This window comes from Carcharhinus amblyrhynchos, chromosome 19 (assembly GCF_965287045.1).
Source record: "Carcharhinus amblyrhynchos chromosome 19, sCarAmb.v2.hapA, whole genome shotgun sequence".
Taxonomy (NCBI): domain Eukaryota; kingdom Metazoa; phylum Chordata; class Chondrichthyes; order Carcharhiniformes; family Carcharhinidae; genus Carcharhinus; species Carcharhinus amblyrhynchos.
In genome coordinates this window covers 32,457,939-32,479,802 of record NC_137342.1, presented here as the reverse complement: position 1 = coordinate 32,479,802, position 21,864 = coordinate 32,457,939, and the positions used below count along the sequence as shown (strand labels likewise).

At 43.7% G+C, this 21,864-nt stretch overlaps 1 protein-coding gene across 5 annotated transcripts in view; it reads right to left on the bottom strand.

Moving 5' to 3' along the window:
• The window catches only part of ccdc136b (coiled-coil domain containing 136b), a 117,169-nt gene that overhangs the window by 72,061 nt on the left and 23,244 nt on the right, over positions 1–21,864 (bottom strand). For 3 of the 5 annotated variants that reach the window (XM_080207520.1, XM_080207521.1, XM_080207522.1), the window contains exon 1: positions 2,112–2,374. The exons of the other annotated variants lie outside the window; for them this stretch is intronic. The gene's annotated coding sequence lies outside the window, so the exon portion shown is untranslated. Of the gene's footprint in view, positions 1–2,111; positions 2,375–21,864 lie in introns of those variants that run through there. 5 annotated transcript variants of the gene reach the window in all.

Below are 21,864 nucleotides of genomic sequence, written 5' to 3'. Positions count from 1 at the left end.
TCATTAGGGAACCCATTTTTGTAAATCTTTTCTGCACCCTTTCTCAACCTGTCACATACTTCCTAAGATATGGTGCCCAGAACTGGATACAATACTTCAGTTGAAGCTAAAGTAGCATTTTATAAAGGTTCATTCACCATAGCTTCCTTGTTTTTATATCCGCTATGGACGCCACCAGCAGAGCGCAAATGCTGGCATAAAAGCGTAAAGACCAGGGAAGAGTGAGGAGCACAGGAGTGGAAAGAGGCAGCAGAAGCCTTAGTTCATACCAGCAGATTCTATGTTGTGGTGTGGGGCAATGTTGTTCTATTTTCTGTCTTGACGAATTTTGAGCAATATCATCGTCATGGTAACCACTGAACAGGATCTATAATCACTGTCAAGCTGCTGACAGCCTCCTCCGCAGGAGAGGCCCCTTTAAAGAACTCGCTAAATCTGCTGTAAACTGCTTCAACTAGAAACGCTGCAATTTCAGGCCATTCAAACCCCTACCGGGGGAACCGTGATTTCAAAGCTGGAAGAGTCCAACTCAACGCAAAGTTTCATCCAACCATCGAGAACAGTCGCAGCCCCTCACCAACACTCGCCTCCTGGCACCCAAAGGTGCTGAATCTCCCCCCTCCTCCCAAAGATGCTTACCCCTCCTCATCACTGCCCCCACCCCCACAATCTCAGAAACATCATCCCCATTCTAGCACCTTATCCTAAAGGTCACTCTTCAAGTGAGAGCTGTTCGAGTGCAATCAGGACATTCCACTGCATTAGGCATCACAGCTCATCCTGCCTTTTCACACGAAGACATGCCAGCAAGCGGCACTGTTTAACTGTCAGTCGCTGATCTCCACCCCACCCCTGCACATGAAGCTGAATGCAGCCTAGATGGAGCCAACATCTCCCCTACTGTGCGGCTATTTCACAACGTATGAACTCCCTGATGGCCCAGCAGCAACTCGCCCATCTACGATCTTACTTAAAAGTTAAAGATTATACAGATCGGAACCCGCTGAGATGGCTCATGGAACTCACCAAATGGAAGAGCAAGATTCCAGGTCGCTGACCTTATTAGAGATAGTCTTGAGAGCAAAACAGGCCGCAAAACTCCTGGGTCAGGTGGGAATTACCGTCATCACCTGAGAGTGCGTGGTTGTTAGGGAGAAAGGGAATTAGACTTACGAAATGTACATAAAGGGAGCGATTCAGCAAGGATCGGTTGACGGTGGAATTGTACTCCAATGATAGTCAGTGTCTGTGGAACTGTACCTAGGAAGAGTCAGTGTGTATGGAATTGTACTCCAGTGAGAGTTAGTGCATGTAGAACTATATTCCAGTGAGTCAGTATCTGTGGAACTATATTCCAGTGAGAGTCAGTGTCTGTGGAACTGTATTTCAGTGAGAGTCGGTGTCTTGGAACTGTACTCCAGTGAGAGTCAGTGCGTGTGGAAGTGTACTCCAGTGAGAGTTAGCGCATGTGGAACTGCATTCCAGTGAGAGTCAGTGTCTGTGGAACTGTATTTCAGTGAGAGTCAGTGTCTTGGAATTGTACCCCAGTGAGAGTCAGTGTCTTGGAATTGTACCCCAGTGAGAGTCACTGTGTGTGGAACTGCATTCCAGTGAGAATTAGTGTGTGTGGAACTATACCCCAATGAGAGTCAGCGTGTGTGGAACTGTATTCCAGCGAGAGTCAGCGTCTGTGGGGGAATTGTACCCCAGTGAGAGTCAGTGTCTGTTGAGCTTGTAGTGCTGTGACGTTTAAGGTTTTTCGAGAAGAACTAGAGGAAAGTAGGTAATTGCCTGAGTTCATGCTGCTGTTGTTCGGGTGTTTAAACCACTGAGTACCTGACACTGGGAAACAATTTAAAATCTGAAGCCTCCGGGAATACAATGATGATTTTGTCTCAACCTGCAGCAACAAAAATATTTCATCATACATACTAAAACATCCAGTGGACTACAATGCAGAGACTGGCAGTTTTAAACGGTTTAACGTTGCTTGTGCTCTTTCTGTATTGTTAAATCGCTGGCAGTTTACAGAGAGCTGGATCGGACATGCCGAAACTGGGTGAGAAACGCATCGCATAACCGAGTCAAGCGCAGATTAAAACAATTCTCACCCGCCTTCCAAGTAGACATTGTCGGTGGGACAGGAGATCGGGCTCCCCTAACACACCCAAGCTGCTTCTCGCCTCTGCCTCTCACTCCAAGTGACAATCTTTTCCCGTGTACATTATAAACTCTGACACATTTTTGCTAATTTCCCGAGCATGCTCAGAGTTTCAGGAGATGAAGGCTTCCCACCACTGAGCTATTTTTGGAAGCCAGTTTGTCATCATTGTGCCAAGACCTGCCGGCAGGCTTGGTAATGGAGCTGAGTGACACAGCACCTTCACCAGAGTGCGCCCCAGAACAAGTCAGGCAATCGGTAACCTCCAGCAAATAACCCCAAAATTGCTCACCTCAACTCGTTCCCTCTTTGCGGTCCCTCTGGTTAATCCAAGGAGATGAGGGTGTGGAGTCCTTCATTAACCTTTTCACTCAAGCAGAAAAAAACCATCGCATCTGGAGCGAGGTTTGTTGATACTGGATTATAAATTTACATCAGCCTATCACTGAACTATGATTGACTCCGACTCTGATTATTCGACTGCGCACACTATCAGACTCAATTCCACTGAGAGAGTTTAGTGCTGTAGGGTCCGATAACTCTTAGCCCATGGTCAGGCCTCGCTTTCAAGCATCAGTTCCCATTTTTACAAACTTTCACCAGCAGACTGATTACGATGGCATGCAACTGTGCTGTGAGATGGAGATCCTCAATCCGGCAAAAAAGCGAAGCAGCGACTCATTCCAGTCAATCTCCGAGGCTTTGACATTCTTCTTAAAATGTAGCTTAAAGATTCGTACCAGAATTGGACACAACAATCTGACTAAGGCCTAGCCAGTGTTTTACAAATATTTAGTATAACTTCCTTCTGTACGCTACTGAAAAAGGGAGATACACACTTTACAGACAATGAAGTAACGTTAGATACAAAAACAGAAAATGCTGGAAAATCTCAGCATCTGTAGAGAGAATTGCGCCAACGTTTTCAGTAAGGATGGCCCTTCATCAGAATTTAAGACAAGGAAAATCGGACCAGATTTATACTGGGGGGGGGGTGTAATTGATAGGAATGGCACAGACAAAAAGTCAATGTAAATAGTGATAATAAAGGCTGAATATTTTATATCATGTTGTAAGATAGGAAACGTAGGCCATGCCCCTACAATGAGCAATATGATCATGATCAGGTAATCTGTTTTGCGATGTTGATGGAGAGATAAATTACTTCCTTGTTCTTCTTTAATAAAGTGCTTTTACATCCACTAGTGAGCAGATGGTACTTCAGTTTAATATCGCACCCAAAAGAGGCATTTCTGACAGTGCAGCAAGTCAGTTTTGATTTTTATTTTCAAGTCCTGGATTGAGACTTGAACTTGGATTCAAAGTCAAGAGTGCTACCAACTGACCCATAGCTGACTCTGTTAGTAAAACCAAGGATTTTTTTTAAAAAAACAGCTTTCTTAGCTCGTCCTGCCCCTGCTAAAAATTTGTGTACACATATTCCAGCTCTCTGTTTCTGGATTTCCTTTACAATCAGATGATTTAATTTGGATTCCCTATCCAAAAGTGTAACTTCACACTTCTGTGTTAAATTTCATCTGCCATGTGTCTAGGCATTTGATCCATCTGTCTATGTCCTTCTCAAATCTGCTGTTATCTTCCTCACTGTTTACCACATTTCTGAGTTGCCTTTCCTCTGAAGACTTTGAAATCTTGCTCTGTATACCTCAGGCATGGCCATTAATATATAACAAAAAACCAGTGGTCCCAATACCAACCTTTGGGAGCACCATTTAATATTTCCTACTAGTCTGTAAATAGCTGTGATCACTCTTCAGACTGCACATATCCAATGGACATTGGCATGGATTATTTAAAGACAAAATGAAGTAATTAGAAGGGCATTATTACATAGTAATAACATTAGTGAAGAATATTAATGTAAGGCAACAACTCAGTGCAATGCTAAGGAATCATTAACTTTTCAGTATGAACAGAAAACACCAAAAGAACATGGCAGTGAATTATTCTGGAGTAATTCAAATGAACAATATAGAGCAACAATTTTGAGCATTAATCCATAGCATCACCATAGACTGTTACAGTGGCATCTAATGCATTATTGTAGAGTATATTGTGTTTAACCACAAACTCAATATCCTGAAGGCTTACTGTGGGATATTAGAGAATCTTACAGCACTGGTGGCTATGTGGCCATCATGCTGGTGCTAACTCTTTGAAAAGGGTGTCCATTTGATTGCACTTCCCTACTCTTTCCCCGCTGCCCTGAAAAGTTTTTTTTAAAGCTATTCTTTTGGAAGCTATTAATGAATCCCTTTCAACTGCCCTTTCTGGCAGTCCCTCCAGATCATAAAAATTCACCAAGTAAAACAAGTTTCCTGTCCTCTGGTTCTTTTGCCCTTAAATCACTCTCCCCTGACTACTAATCTCTGAAACAGTTTCTCTCTACTCAATCAAAACCCCTCAATTTTGAGCATTTCCATTTGATCTCCCCTTTAACTTTCTGCTCAAAGGAAAATAATCCCAACTTTTCTAGTTTCTCCAAGTAACCAATGTCCTTGTCCCTGATACCATCATGGTAAATCCCTCCTGCACTCTTAAGGCCTTTACATTCTTCCTCAAGCATGGAGCACAGAATCAACCAGAAACCTCCAGCTGGCATTGAACTAGTTTAATACAAAGATTCAGTGAAACTTTCTTGCTTTTTAGTCTTTGACTCTGTAATATATCTTTTGAAAAAGAATTATTACACTGCCTATTTATGTTTATTCTTTTGTAGGGTGTAACAGGTGGGCTGGGTTATCATACTGTGAGGCATACCTCTGCAATATTACTATGGGGTATAAGTGTGGCGTTATACTGCAAGAGCACAGTGGATCAGAGTGCCAGTTTCAATTATGGAAGCTACCTGCTGTAATTGGCAGTCAACTGACTGCAAGTGCGTGATTCTCATCAGGCTAACTAACAACTCCCACTCAAACTCGGATGTTGAACAAGGCCAGTGTGTGGGAAACAACACGTGGGAGTGTTAACTCATCCAGAATTTAGACACATGTGCGGTGTCATTGGGACCAGCAAAACAACCATTGCACAAACATCATAGAAAATCAGTTGCAGCATTAAGATCTGCAATAGCAACCATTGAGTGCCATGGAAACCAGCATAGCAACATGGTGATTCATAGTGTACTCCATACAACAATTCCAGAATCGCATCCATATCCTGAGCGCACTTTCTTGAGCAGAGGGTGGGGGAGAGGCAGCAGAGGAGGGGGCTGCAGAGGAGGGGTGCAAGGAGGACAGTGCAGAGGAGCAGAGGAGGAGAGTGCAGAGGAGGGGAGGTGCAGAGGAGGGGAGGTGCAGAGGAGGGGAGGTGCAGAGGAGGAGAGGCGCAGAGGAGGGGGGTGCGGGGGGTGCAGAGGAGGGAGGTGCAGGGGACGCGGGGGGGCAAAGGAGGGGAGTGCAGGGGGTGCAGGGGAGGCAGGGGGCAGAGGAAGGGAGCAGAGTAGGGGGCACAGGAGGGGGAGTAGAGGAGGGGGGTGCAGAGGAGGGGGGTGCAGAGGAGGGGGGTGCAGAGGAGGGGGGTGCAGAGGAGGGGGGTGCAGAGGAGGGGGGTGCAGAGGAGGGGGGTGCAGAGGAGGGGGGTGAAGAGGAGGGGGGTGCAGAGGAGGGGGGTTGAGATGGGTGGCTGAGGAGAGGGGTTACGGGGCTGAGGGGGGGAGACAGGCTGATAAGGGGGAGACTGGGCTGAGGGGAGACGGGGACAACAGGGGCGCAGTGAGGGCCGCTGGCAGTACCAGGCGACTGGCAGGCTGGGAGCAACAGAGAGCAGCAGAGGGGCAGGAATACCAGTGAGGGTGGCACAGGATGATGAGGATGGTGTGTGGTGGTACTGATGGCATTGGGCAGTGAGGGCAGCTCAAGGCAATGAGGGCAGCATAGGATGGTGAGGGGAGAAAGGGAACAGAATGACAAGAAGACATCTTTTAGATGGAGAACAAATGAGGCCAACAACAGAAAGTGATAGGGGGAGGGAGAGAGAGAGAGAGAGAGAGATTGAAACAGATACAAAGTGAGATTGAAAACTGTGGACTGAAAATTTTAGAACAAAATCAGAAATCTTCCGAAATAAACAGATGCAGACTGACAGATGTAATTTGGAGCCAAATTCAATCCCTTACCAGCACAGGTTGCCACTGATCCCCTTGGAGACAGATGTGCAACATTTCATTAAAATTGACTGCAACGCTCAAGGTCTCCTTTCTTGTGCAGGAGTTTCAGAATTCAGCAGAATAAGAAACAGGAGAGTGCAAACCATTTCCTTAGTGAGACTGCTGTGCAAGTGCTAATGCCTGTGTAGGTTCATTTATTGCTCTCAGCTGGTGTTCCAACATCGGGGTCTCTATGGTAGTGAGCAAAGCTGACATTCAAAACACAGTTAATAAAGGGGTTGAGGAGGAAGATGTCAGTGTTTGTTTTGATAGGAACTGGTCATTAATTACGCATCAATGAGTTAATTTATTCATAGTGGCACAGTGGTTAGCACTGCTGTCTCACAGCGCCAGGGACCTGGGTTCAATTCCAGCTTTAGATGAATTGCAGAGTTTGCATGTTCTCTCCTTGGGTTTCCTCCCACAGTCCAAAGATATGCATGCGGCTTATGTTGATTAGCCATGCTAAATTGCCTCTTAGTGTTAGGGAGATTTGTAGGATGAAGACGTGAGGTTATGGGGATAGGACCTGGGTGGAATTGTTGTCGGTGCATGCTCAATGAGTGAATGGCCTCCTTCTGCACTGCAGGGGTTTAAGTGAATATTAAAAACTCATGTTTGAATCACTCAGAGCTCATCTCCCATGGATGAGATACCATATGCCTGAAATCAAATCACCAAAAGCTGGATACAAACTTGTTTCTCACTTTTACTTTGTGAGCTTGTTTCTCCCCCCACATTCATTGTAGGTGGGGAGAAAGTGGGCAATGGATTGAGCAAAAACAGTTGCAGACTGACAGATGTAATTTGGAGCCAAATTCACTTCTGCCCTTACCAGCACAGGTTACCATTGATCCCCTTGGAGATTGATTTGCAATATTTCATTAAAAAATGATTGCAACTCTCAGGTCTCCTTCCTTGTGTAGCAGTTTGGTAACCAGATTCAGAATTCAGCAGAATCAGGAGCAGGACTGTGCAAATCATTTCCTGAATGAGAATGCTTTGCATATGTTGATGCCTGTGTAGGGATTGAGCAAAACAAGAGGGCTATATGACCTCAATTGTTCTAATTCACTTTGGGATTGGAACACAGATCACAGCAACGAATATTTAATGTGTTGAAATGTAGTGGAATATCACTGAATCTTTCCCCATCTAATGTGTAAGGAATCTCGCGACCTTTAGTAAAACATGATGGTAATTACCACCCTGACACACACAATTAACACACTTTGTACTAAAATTCAAAACATTCTCTCAATGCTGGGCTGTATCTTGAGGCCAGAACTCTCCATTCACCTGACGAAGGGGCTAACCCGAAAGCTAGAGAATTTACTATCAAACAAATCGGTTGGACTGAAACCTGGTGTTGTCAGACTTTTTACTGTGTTTACCCCAGTCCAACGCCGGCATATCCACATCATGTATCTTGAGTTACCAGCACAAATCCAAGTTATTCTCAGCTAACAGCTACAAATGTAATCTATACTTAAACACAAAACTCCAGTATCATGGGGAGAGTTACCAAATTATTTAACCACCACAATGAACAATATTCGGGCAATTAGGTAGTGAGTAAAAAAAACCTATCCTTTTACATCTATGCACTGGGATAGGGGTTCCCAAACGATGGGACCAGATTTTGGAGTTGATTTTGATGGTGAACATGAAGCAAAGGGGTTCTGTCAGGAAAGTTCCGGGACCGACCCTGAGGCCCCATGATACTTGTGCCAGACTTTTACCATTAGCTCAGAGTTCATCGGGAGGGCAAGAGAGAATACAAGCCAGCTTCAGCAACTGCTATGAGCATGTCCAATGTTTTATTTCTCTGGCTTGCAGTTTGTTGCTAGTAAGCCTTCAAGTAACTCCACTCCACAAATGACAGGGTCATATTAATCAACAGGAGTTCCAATTGGAAGATCGGCAAAGGCAGGAAGGAGATCATGCTGCGATTTGATGGTTGGGTTAAAGTTTAAAAACAAGGATTTTTTGTTGGTTTAAAGTTTAAAGGATTACCTTTAATGATTACACATTGAAGGTTCCTATCCTGCTGTTTTGATTGAGGTCATATCCAACAACTCTTGTCCCCTATAAATTTTCAATCTGGGAAAGTCTGGAAGCACTGCCCCAATGGAACAGTGTATAGATTTACTCTGCATCTAACTCATGTTGTATCGGCCCTAGGAATGTTGGATGGGCTTATAAGAACATAAAAAGTAGGAGCAGGAGTAGGCCATCTAGCCCCTTGAGCCTGCCCCACCATTCAATAAGATCATGGCTGATCTGAAGTGGATCAGTTCCACTTTCCCACTTCTTCCCCATAACCCTTAATTTCCCTGCCTATCAAAAACCTATCTACCCGTGACTTAAATATATTTAGCGAGCTAGCCTCCACCACTTCAACGGGCAGAGAATTCCAGAGATTCACCACCCTTTGAGTGAAGAAGTTCCTCCTCAACTCTGATCTAAGCTGCCCCCCTCCTCATCTTGAGGCTGTGTCCTCTGTGACCACAATTCGGTTACGTTCACCTTAGTGATGGAAAGGGATAGGCATGAACCTCGGGTCAGTAGTTTTAGCTGGGGGAAGGGTAATTATGAGGCCATTAGGAGAGAATTAGGAAGCATTGGTTGGACTAGGAGATTACAGGGACTAGGAACGTCTGAAATGTGGAGTTTTTTCAAGGAGCAGCTACTGCGGGTCTGTGATAGGTATGTCCCTGTCAGGCAAGGAGGAATTGGTAGGGCTAGGGAACCGTGGTGCACAAAAAAAGTTGATTTGTTGGTTAGGAAGAAGAAGGAGGCTTATGTTCGGATGAGGCTTGAGGGCTCGGGTAGTGCAGTAGAAAGCTTTAGATTGGCTAGGAGGGAGTTGAAGAGGGAGTTAAGAAGGGCTAGAAGAGGGCATGAGATGACTTTGGCTGATAGGATTAAGGAGAATCCTAAGGCGTTCTATAGGTATGTCAAGAACAGAAGGTTGGTTAGGGCAAGATTAGGGCCAGTTACAGACAGTAGGGGGAAGTTGTGTGTGGAACCGGAAGAGATTGGAGAGGCATTGAACCATTATTTCTCTTCGGTGTTCACGCAGGACGATATGAATGTAGCTGAGGAGGTCACTGGGGTGAAGGGGTGTAAAATAGAAAGTATTGTAGTTGATACAGAGGATGTGTTGGACATTCTAGATGGGTTGAAAATAGATAAGTCCCCTGGTCCAGACGGGATTTACCCTAGGATTCTATGGGAGGCAAGAGAGGTGATTGCAGAGCCACTGGCTCTGATCTTCAGGTCATCGTTGGTCTCTGGTATAGTACCGGAAGATTGGAGGACAGCGAATGTTGTCCCATTGTTTAAGAAGGGGAACAGAGACTTCCCTGGGAATTATAGACCAGTGAGTCTTACTTCTGTAGTGGGCAAGGTTTTAGAAAGAATTATTAGGGATAGGATTTATAGTTATTTGGAGAGTAATGAATTGATTAGAGATAGTCAGCATGGTTTTGTAGCGGGAAGGTCGTGCCTTACTAACCTTATTGAGTTCTTTGAGAAGGTGACCAAAGAGGTGGATAGGGGTAAGGCAGTAGATGTGGTATATATGGATTTTAGTAAGGCGTTTGATAAGGTTCACCATGGTATGCTTCTGCAGAAAATGCAGATGTATGGGATTGGTGGTAATTTAGGTACTTGGATCAGGAGTTGGTTAGCAGATAGGAGACAGAGGGTAGTGGTTGATGGTAATTATTCATCATGGAGTTCGGTTACGAGTGGTGTACCTCAGGGATCTGTTTTGGGGCCACTGCTGTTTGTAATCTTTATTAATGATCTGGATGAGGGTATAGTTGGGTGGATTAGTAAGTTTGCTGATGACACCAAAGTCGGAGGTGTGGTAGATTGTGAGGAAGGGTGTCGAAGTTTGCAGGGTGACTTGGACAGGTTGCAGAGCTGGGCTGCGAGGTGGCGGATGGAGTTTAATGCGGAGAAGTGTGAGGTAATCCATTTCGGTAGGAATAACAGATGTGTTGAGTATAGGGCTAACGGGAGGACTTTGAATAGAGTGGAGGAGCAGAGGGATCTAGGTGTATGTGTACATAGATCCCTGAAAGTTGGGAATCAAGTAGATAAGGTTGTTAAGAAGGCGTACGGTGTCTTGGCGTTTATTGGTAGGGGGATTGAATTTAGGAGTCGCAGCGTCATGTTGCAACTGTACACAACTCTGGTGCGGCCGCACTTGGAGTACTGTGTGCAGTTCTGGTCCCCACATTACAGGAAGGATGTGGAGGCTTTGGAGAGGGTGCAGAGGAGGTTTACCAGGATGTTGCCTGGTATGCAGGGGAGGTCCTATGAGGAGAGACTGAGGGATTTGGGGTTGTTTTCACTGGAAAGAAGGCGGCTAAGAGGGGATCTTATAGAAACATATAAGATGATTAGAGGTTTAGATAGGGTGGATGGTGATAGCCTGTTTCCTCGGATGGAGAAATCTAGCACGAGGGGGCATGGCTTTAAATTAAGCGGGGGGGTAGTTATAGGACGGATGTCAGGGGCAGGTTCTTTACCCAGAGGGTGGTGAGGGACTGGAATGCCCTGCCTGCTGCAGTTGTAAATGCGCCTAGTTTGGGGGTGTTTAAGAGATTGGTGGATAGGTTTATGGACGAAAAGGGATTGGTTTAGATTAGTGGGTCAATGTTTTTTTTTTAAAAATAAGACTGGTCGGCGCGGCATTGTGGGCCGAAGGGCCTGTTCCGCGCTGTAATGTTCTATGTTCTATGTTCCTCTAGTCCTGCTATCCTTTCTAAGCGGGAAGAATCTACCTCTACCCTATCCATCCCCTTCAATATCTTATACGTCTCTATAAGATCCCCCCTCATCCTTCGAAACTTATCATAAGGTCAGTTAATCTCTAGTTGGTTGAGACAACTCAAAAGAGTAGTGAGAATGTGGAACCCACTCCATCCAAGGAGTAGCTGAGACGAATAACATTCAAGGATGAAGCTAGATAAGTAAATGAGCAAGAAAGGAATAAAAGGATATGCGAATAAGATGAGGTTTGTGTGAAGATGAACACTAGCATTGTTATGTTGGGCCAAATGGCCTAACTGAGTGATGTACATTATTCTAGGTATTTGTATATTCTCAGGACATTTTAGCATGCAAAAGAAGGATAACACATGCAATGGAAAAAGACTAAGTGCCAGAGGGTGGAAACAGCAGTGTTGGATAGGGGAAACGGCAGTGCCAGAGAGCAGGAGCAGTAGTGCCAGACCCGGGAAACGACAGCGCCAGAGAGTGGAAACAGCAGTGCTGGAGAACAGAAACAGCACTGCCAGAGAGCGGAAATGGCAATTCCGGACTGGGGAAATGGCAATTCCAGAGAGCTGAAACGGCAGTGCCGGAGAGTGGAAATGGCAGTGCCAGAGTGGGAAAACGGCAGTGCTGGAGAGGGGAAGTGGCAGTGCCAGAGAGGGAATACGGCAGTGCCGGAGAGGGAAAGCGTCAGTGCCAGAGAGGGAAAACAGCAGTACCACAAAGGGAAAACGGCAGTGCCGGGGAGGGAAAACGGCAGTGCAAGAGAGGGAAAACAGCAGTACCACAGAGGGAAAACAGCAGTACCACAGAGGGAAAACAGCAGTGCCGGGGAGGGAAAACGGCAGTGCCGGGGAGGGAAAACGGCAGTGCCGGGGAGGGAAAACGGCAGTGCCGGGGAGGGAAAACGGCAGTGCCGGGGAGGGAAAACGGCAGTGCCGGGGAGGGAAAACGGCAGTGCCGGGGAGGGAAAACGGCAGTGCCGGGGAGGGAAAACGGCAGTGCCGGGGAGGGAAAACGGCAGTGCTGGGGAGGGAAAACGGCAGTGCTGGAAAGGAGAAACGGTAGTGCTGGAGAGAGAGGGGAAACAGAAAAGCGCAAGAGAGGGGGGAATAGAAGTGTTGGACGAGAGAGTGACAGGGAGAAAGAGAGGAGAGAGAAAAGTGTTAATCTCATGCCACTGTTTTGCTAGTTTAGCATTCTGATTTATTTTGGAGGGTCTGGCTGCTTTATCCACCTGAGCACATCTATGCTATTTTACTATCATAATAGTCTAGAATGGCAGGATTTAGTAGGCCAAAGAGCCTTCCCTTTAAACCCTGTGAATTCCATCACTTCTACACCAGTAATGCCTGCAAGATCAGGTAATTCGAGAGCGAGGAAACTCAAAGCTGCTCTGTATAATCCAGCGTTACATCCGACACTGTGATTTCTAACTTATCAGTCAGGAGAGTTTGATGTCAGGGGTTGACTGTAACAGGAAGGGTCCCATTCCCCAGCAAAAACATATTAACATGCAAAAGAATCCAAAAATAACTGTACACCAATGGACTATCGGCATCGGTCATCCTGACCTGTCAAGTGTTCAACCCCTTTAAAACAAACACATTAGCTGTAATTGCAGAAAGCCAATGGAAAATCAACATTCCATAATGGCAGGACCAGTGGGGTGAGTGTTTCAGAGAGTCTGATAATACAGCTTAATTATCATGAAGTGCACAAAGAGTTATAGAGTAGGAAGATGTGTGTGTTAGTCACAGCAGGCATGATTCACCATAATTTACAGCAAGGTGGTGTCCTTTAGGCTGAATCGTGACAAGCTGAAGTGGTTACCAAGGGCTCAGTATTTCTGAATGTGGATATTTTTAGACTGCCTGAAACGTACATTCCAAGGTCTATTTAATCAGCCACTCATCACATATCACCACACACAGTTATCAGCACTGAATGGTGTCTTATATAACACAATTTTAATAATAATGATCATACTCAAATAAAAACAAATTGAGAAGGAATTTGGCCCATTGTGATTCTACACAATGGGAGAGAATGGAAAAGGGTCTGGTTATTTGAAATTTTCTATACTGGAATTAATGGGAAGGGAAGGGATTTGGCCCATTCTGCTCCTCTACATATTTCTCATCTGCCTGTTTTCAGCAGGATTCAGCAGCCCACCAATGCCTCTACTTTCTCAAGAGACTAAGGAAATTTAACACGTCCACTACAGTTCTCACCAATCTTACAGGTGTATCATAGAAAGCATTCTTTCTTCTTATATCACAGCTTGACGTGGCTCCTACTCTGTCCAAGATCACAAGAAACTACAAAGGATCGTGAATGAAGCCCAGTCCATCACGCAAACCATCATCCCATCCACTGACTCTGCCTACACTTCCTGCTGCCTTGAAAAAGCACCAAGGACCCTACTCACCCCACACATATTCACTTCCGCCTTTTTCTGTTGGGAAAAGCATACAAAAGTCCAACTCAAAAACAGCTTCTGCCCTGCTGCCATCAGACTTCTGAATGGACCTACCTCATATTAAGTTGATTTTCCTCGACACCCTTGCTATGACTGTAACAAATATTCCGCATCCTCTCCTTTCCTTCTTTATGGAAGATATGCTTTGTCTGTATAGCACACCAAGAAACAATGGCTGCGATTCTCCCAAAAGCACTGAACTGGCAGGAAAACTGTTCTAGATCCCAACTGTTTTGTCAGTTCAGCTTCTCACCCAAATCTCCCCAGTCTGTGCAATGCAGAAGCCCCAATCGTGAATCTCATTAAAATCCCAGGGGGAGGGGGCCTGTTTGCACCGGAGTATGACAGTTCTGGAACTCTGCACGTGCACAGTGGTCCTGATTTGTCAGTCTCCCCATTTGCTGGCCAGCTTGATCATTGATCAGCCCAGGACCCCTGCAGTGCTGCCCCTCCAGCCACTGCCAAAGCCCGATTGCGGCCCCCACAACAATTCCCGATCCAGCCCAGATTCCCCCCCTGCTCTGGAGTGCCTCAATGTCCTGCTAACCATCCCCCCAGGGTAAGACCCACACCCTCACCACCCCCCGCCCCTTCGCTGGCCTCCCTCAACCCCAGACAGAGACCAGCGGGACACTCACCCACACCAATTGCCTCTAGGCCCCACCCACATTAGGCCCTGTCCCCTTGGCACTGCCCAGTGCCCAATGGGCAGTGTCAAAGTGCCCCCGGGCATGGGCACTTTGCCCCTTGGGCAGTGCCGGGGGCACAGGCTGGGACTGCCAGGTTGCCCCTGCCAGGGGGTACCACCCCCCACAGGGGGCCCTGATTGCCCCCCTTCATTCCAGCGGGGTCTCCCGCTAATTCCCTGAACGTGGGGAGCTAGTCTGAACCCCACCGGAATGAAGTACTCCTGATAGGACGGGAGATTCAATCGGGACTGGTAAATTCCCGATAATTACATTCAAACTACATTTAAAACATATTAATAAAAAGATTCAAATTACTTACCTGCCTTCCCACCAGTTTCCAGCATGGTCTGGCACACAACTGTTTATCGGATCTGGAAGATGCACGTGCATTCCCAGTGCATGTGCAAATCCTAGTACAAGGCCAGCGATATGCATGTCCCGCCCCAACCCGCCAACAAAGTTGTGGGTCGCGATGGGGGAATCACTGCTAATATGTTTCACTGTACATGAATACACGTGACAATAATAACTCAAATCAAAAGGATTTAAGCATTGGCCCACACATGCCATATTCAACTCAAATCATTTACTAAGATAAATGCAGATTACTGTGGATACAGGAATCTGAAATAAAAACAGAAAATGCTGGAAAACCTCAGCAGCTCTGACAGCATCTGTGGGGAGAGAACAGAGTTAATGTTTCAAATGTGATGATTCTTCACTATTTATTTATAGAATTCGTACAGTGCAGAAGGAGGCCATTTAGCCCGCTAAGACTGCACTGAAAACAATCCCACAAAGGCCCTATTCCCATAACCCTATCTATTTACCTTGCTAATCACTCTGGCACTAAAGGACAATTTAGCATGGCCAATCAACCCAACCTGCACACCTTTGGAGTGTGGGAGGAAATCACAGCACTCGGAGGAAACCCATGCAGACACGCAAACTCTACACAGATAGTCACCCAAGAACGGGACTGAACCCGGGTCCCTGGCACTGTGAGGCAACAGTGCTAACCACTGTGCCGTCCGTATATTTTAATCTTTTAAGTTCCTGTACACTGCTTTAAGAGATGGTATTTTGTTACAAGTAGTTAGTTTGTCTGGTGGAACATGCAGTTTATATGTTGAGAATGCAGGATAATAACTGATCTTAGCTAGGAATGTGTTACTTTTTAGAGTTAATGGAACTTTTGTTAACTTAAGTTCTCCTGGGATGAGATCTCCTTTACCTTTACCACCTGAGGATCTCTCTTTCCCCAGTTTCTATCTTTCACAGATTGAAATTGATGTTGAAAACCAAACCAAACCTTCTATAATTGCTTGATTGGAACTAAGAGTGATAGGTTAGCAATAGAGATAAGTTAAGATCTGCATCTTGTCATGTTTTAAGTATTGTTCAACAGTTAAAGGTTAAGCTAATTCATGTTACAATTAAACTATATTGTTAAAGTTTACTTTGATAAATGTTTCCTAGTTTGTCAGTAGAATCACACCTAGAAAGAAATATCCTATACTCACATTAATATAAAATTAGAAAAAAATGTTGGGGAAAACTGGCTTCACAATACACCTTTGGGTTCTCATCTAGTACCCTAGTACACATCTAGTACACAAGTCTCAATAATTTTCTAAGATTTTCTAGCATTTTCTGTTTCTCTCTCCACAGATGCAACCAGACCTGCTGAACTTCTCAGCACTTTCTGTTTTCAATTCCATCTATGCCATATCTGGATGACTATTATCAGTAACTAAGGGGAGAGAGTGGCACAGTGCTGGGCCAAAATTCTGGAACTATCAGCACTGTGGGGATACCTTCACCACATGAGTTGCAGCAGCCAGGAAGGCAGCTCACCACATTCTTAACAGCAATTTATACGAGTGATAATTGATGACCTTGCCAACTACAACGACTGGAACAAGTTAAAAATAAAACTTAGGATGTCTCAAAGCATTTTAAAGCCTTTTTTTTAAGTACCATCACTGTTGTGCAGGTCAATCACTGTCTGACACAGTTTTCAGGATCCTGGAAGAGGAAATACTATAAAAAGTGGCCAGGCAGGTGTTACGTCCTCTTTCTGTGTCTCCAAAAGCAAGATAAAGAGTGAATGCTCTGTGTGTGCCTTTCGAGGAACAATGTGAATGGCAGTGGTTACTGGGAGTGAACACAGAAAAGAGAGTACTGCTGAAACATGAGTGCTTTCACTGCTTCTTTACTTGTAAAGAGTGAGCAATGTACATTTACCAATTGTGGTTGCTGCATACCAGCCAGGGAGAGGCAGAGGGCGGGCCATAATCTCTCTTGACCTAACATGCTTATGGAGAAGGCCATAGACTGGCATTTGGATAGCAAGCAGGAGATAATCACACGCAGGTAGGCATTGATTACTGCATATGGAAGCCACATTGAGGGTGCAACTCAGGGGTTGAGAGAGCTGACTGCTTATTACAGCAAATGTAAAACATACACGTTAAACTTAATTTACAGAGAGGAATGTGATTAGTATGACGTTCCTGTTAGCATTGTACCATATGAAAAAGACTCAGTGTAGTGCGAGCACATCACCCATGAGGTTGTTTGTGGGTAAATCATAGATGTGTTAGTGGAGTTCGTGAAGTGTTGGAGTAAAGCATGACAGGTAGTACCCATTATGAAAAAATTAAGATACCATAATATATGATGTAAATGCTGCTGATAGTACATATCCATATCCACATGTGTGATATGCACATATCAGCTAAATATAGATATACTATATATTTGATACATATGAAAATACATACAAGATAGTGGAGACATATTATATCATACAAGATAGTAGAGAGATATATATGTTACATATACATACATATATATTTTGTTGTAGGCATGGTGGGCATGCTGTAAAACTCAATGCTATTGCTGCTCATAGAGACAAATGTCATGCCTATTTCTCTCTCATGATTCAACTCCAATCGAGTATTGCGTTGATACCATTGAACATATTGTTTCCATGGTTACTGAGAGTTGAAGCTTATAAATACTGACGCAATTACAGTTAAAAAAGGAAGAATTCTCAGACATATTACGCACAATTTAAATCCTTCAGGATGTATCAATACCAGGTCTATTAAAAAAGCAAAATAGTTCAATTTATTCCGAGAGATTGATTCCCAATGAAAATTCAATCCCAGCACAAAACGCTGACTGCAAGGAATCGACAATAACCAGTGACTGAGGGACAGGGGAGCCTCATGTTTATTCTGCCATTCAATTTTATCAAGTTTTATCATATTTTAACTCTATCTATCATTAACACCTTGCCTAACAAAGATATATCAATCCCATTTTGAAATTTTCAGTTGATGCCCAGTCTCAACAGCTTTTTGGACGAGTTTCAGATTTTCCTATTCTTTGTCTGAATAAATGCTTTTACTTTAACATGAGTCAGAACCAAACAATTAAACATGAATTAATAGGCAAATAATACTTCAAATAAAAAGGTAAATTTCACTCTTAAATAGGTGATGCAACATAGATATGTCTTACATGACTACATGCATTTGCATCACTCCCTGCAGACATGTGGCACCATGCATAGTTCCAAAGTTCTCTAACTCAGCCTCTGGTACATAGGATCGAATATGTAGAATGGGAGATTTGTCTTATGAAAAAAAGTTGGACACACTGGGCTTTTATCTGCTGGAATTTAGAACAGTAAGAGACAACTTGTTTCAAATATATAAGATACTGATGGATCTTAGCAAGGTGGATGTGGAAGAATGCTTGTGGAAGAATCCAGAATTAGTGGGGTCACCATTTAAAAATAAAGGTGCCTTGAATTTTCTTGGTACAACAAGGCCCAGAATTAACAAAAGGAATCATGGGATATAATCTACTGAGCAACAAAACAGAACCCAGCAGCCCACACTCAAAGGAGTTAATGAGATGCATCCTTTTCCCAGTAATTAGATTAGCAGACATCTAGATAAGATCAGATATAAACATTTAAGTTTTTAAGTTTAAGTGTATTTATTAGTGTCACAAGTAGGCTTACATTAACACTGCAGAGAAGTTACTGTGAAAATCCCCTAAAAGGCCCTATTATCAAGAAGCAGTTTACTGAAATGACTGAGAAATGAGTGGAGGCATACAGATGCAAAGTTTTGAGAATCAGGAATGTAGGAGAGATAGGCGGCCCAATAAATGGTGGGCACAATCAAAGAGAATCAGGGTATAATTGTCAACTCCTGCAGAGGCAGACAGGCCAGTTTAACATTTCATTGGAAGGCCAGCAGTTTAACATCTCACATAAAGGCCAGGATAACATCTAACAGTAAACCACCTAACAGCAGAGATTCTTTTAAAACTCTTACAGCTAAATTAATATTGAAACCTTTGTAAAGGCAACTTTCCTATCTTCGCTGAACCAGGCAAAGATGCTTCCCAACTGGATCTCCTTCTGGTGTTACATGGTAACTGTAAGCTGGATTTAACTTATAGATTTGTTTAAGATGGATGTTGTTTGGGGAAGTTCTGAGTTCAGGTATCAGGGATATAGTTTGGAACAAGGAATAATTTCTAGATAAAACTGTGTAAAACTGTGTATTACTCTGGTGTTTATGTGTCTTATAGAATTAAAGTTAAAGTTTACTTTTTTGTCACAAGTAAGGCTTACAGTAACACTGCAATTGAGTTACTGTCAAAACCCCCTAGTTGCCACAGTCTGGCGCCTGTTCAGGTCAATGCACTTAACGAGCGCTTTTTTCACAATGTGGGAGGAAACCGGAACACCTGCAGGAAACTCACTCTGACGCTGGGAGAATGTGCAAACTCCACACAGACAGTGACACAAACTGGGAATCAAACCAGGGACCATGGCACTGTGAAGTAGCAGTGCAAACCACTGTGCTACCATGCCACTGGACAATTATAGCCCAGCTCATGTGTATTTGTCTTTTCTTTCATTTAATAAATAACCTTCAGTAATTGACACACTGTTATTCTCACAGGAGGTTTCACATGACTCCTCACACCATTTAAAAAAATGATATGCACCACCACAAACCAGTATCTCAGGTTGAGCTGTGGTTTGTGACAAAGGGATCATCCAATTAAGACAGGGATGAGGTGAAATATTTCTCTCAGAGGGTAGCAGATCTTTGAAACTCTCCCTTAAAAGGCAATTGGAGCAGAATCTTTGAATATTTTTAAGGCAGAGCAAGATAGATTCTTGATATTCAAGGGGTGAAAGTTATCAGGCGTAATTGGGAATGTGGAGTTGCGGTTACAATCAGACCAGCCGTGATCTTACTGAATGGTGCAGGAGGCTCAAGGGGCCTATTTCTACTCCTAATTTATACGTTTGTATCTCTCACTTTTCCAATCAATCCATCGATTCGACCCTCAAGTCATGTTCACCAGCAGCCATATTCTATTAAGATCCACAGAGACAGTCGTCACCTGCATAGCACACACTACAGAACCTCCTTAGCTGGATTCACAGCAGTCTTCAAGGCACTGATTCCTCAGAGACGCCTTTATCCTTCAATATACCCCAGTCAGCTCTGGCAAGACTGAAGCACCAGTAAAATTGGCCAATTCACAATTTCTGCTGTAATCATATCTGAGGCTTTCTGTCCTATTTAACTGTATTACACACACACAGCTGCTTACAAATGTACCTTCTCTGTTCTCCCTTTACTGCAGTTCTCCTTTTTGTGTCAAGTTGTGTCTTCCGTACCTAACTTCTTCCAATCAGGACTGCTTCCAGATAAAAAGTTGCTAGGTCACGTACCAGTATTTATTATTCAAGAAAATTACAATTGATCCTTTTACAATTAATGCAAACCCTTAAAAGACCTTTTCAAACATTTTAAAAATCAATTTGATTCCACAGACATTTTGAAGCAATTACGAACTGTCCTTACTGGATTGTTTCTGGGGCACAGGTTGTCACACTATCCACATCCTTTTGAAAATTCCTATACCCATCTGCACTATTTTCTGTCCTCCATAATTTACCATCTGAAAACCAAGGGATACAACTGTCATCAATGAATATGGAGAAAAGTTATGATCCTAATATGGATCCTTAGGGACCATTCATCACATTCTGCCAATTAGTGTACATATCACTTGTCTCTTAACTCTTGGGCCACTTTTCAACCTGTATCAGAAGGTGAGCTCCAATTCCATGCACATTCATTTCAATGATTTTGTGTGAAACCTCCTCAAATGCCCTCTGGAAATCCATAAAGACAACATCCAAACATGAACCCACTTGATTATTATTGACCTACCCAAAAAATTCAACTAAATCCACTGGATGTGACTTGTCCTTTCCAAATCCATTATGGTTCTCTGCTCAGCCCTTATTTGTTCAAATTCTTAGTCATTCTGTTCCTGATGGCAGATTCTGGTTAACTTTTATTCAACTGATTTTAAAACTGAAAGGCTTGGAGTTAGCAGTTTCCCTCTTCCACCCTTCTGAAATAATGAAGTGGCATTGCAAATTTCCACTCTGCACAGTTGCCAAATCAAGAGAGCTTTGAAAGGTTAAGATTAACACTTCTGCAGTTTCCTCACCTGCTTCTAATACACTCGGATGGAAACCATAAGGTCCTGGAGATTTATGTATCCCAAGTACCATTATTTTCTCTACTACCTTTTCCCCTAAGATTGAGTCAGACAAGATTCTCCCTTTGATTTGTTTTAGCTTCTCTTCTACTGCTAATATTTTACCTTACTTTTTGCTGTCAGTTACAGTATTTCCTGTGTATCTCTAATATGTCTATGTCCCTTAGCCACTCTCTTATTCTTAATATGTTTATTAAAACTTTTGTTATTAGTCTTTATATTATTTTTCAAGTTTTGTCTCTTTTTTAGCTTTTAATATTTTCTTTATGGCCTTTGTTACGTTTTAAGCTATGCCCTTCATATTATTCAATCTGGTGCAATCCTCATGACCCAACTGTTTGAGACCCTGATAGAATGTCTCAATTATCACTGGGTGTTCCTCCGACACTAGTAAAGTGGGAGAACTGAGATTGTGTTCAGCCACAAGTGGCAAAACTTCAATGTCATGACTGGTGCAATTACCAACTGCTCCATTAACTCTTTCCAGTGCCGACCAGGAGGTTATGATGGAATCAAATAGCTACAGAGATCCTTTAAAAATCCTGTGCATTAACCATTCAACACTGGCCTTCACTTAAGAAGTGTAGCATCGTAACCTGCCATTAAGACATCCCAAGGGTTTTCCTCAATGGCCAGGAGCTTGGAGCAAAGCATTGGTCCTCACGTTCTGCTTGCAAGATTTGATCTAGCATATATACTGTTAGGTTAGAGTTGGAACCATCCATTTTACTACACAACTGGGGCTAGAGTAGAACCTCCCCCATTCATAGTTAGCATTGGTTTCTTGAAGCTGTTTCACTATGATTGGAGATTCTTTCGAGTAGCTCAAAGCACTTTGATCAAGTGTCCAAAGCTGGGTTGTTGAAGGTCTCTCAGATAGTAGACAGGTCATCACTAGATATTTGTACTAAGGTTTCTGTCCTGTCAGTGCATTTAATCCCATCTTTCC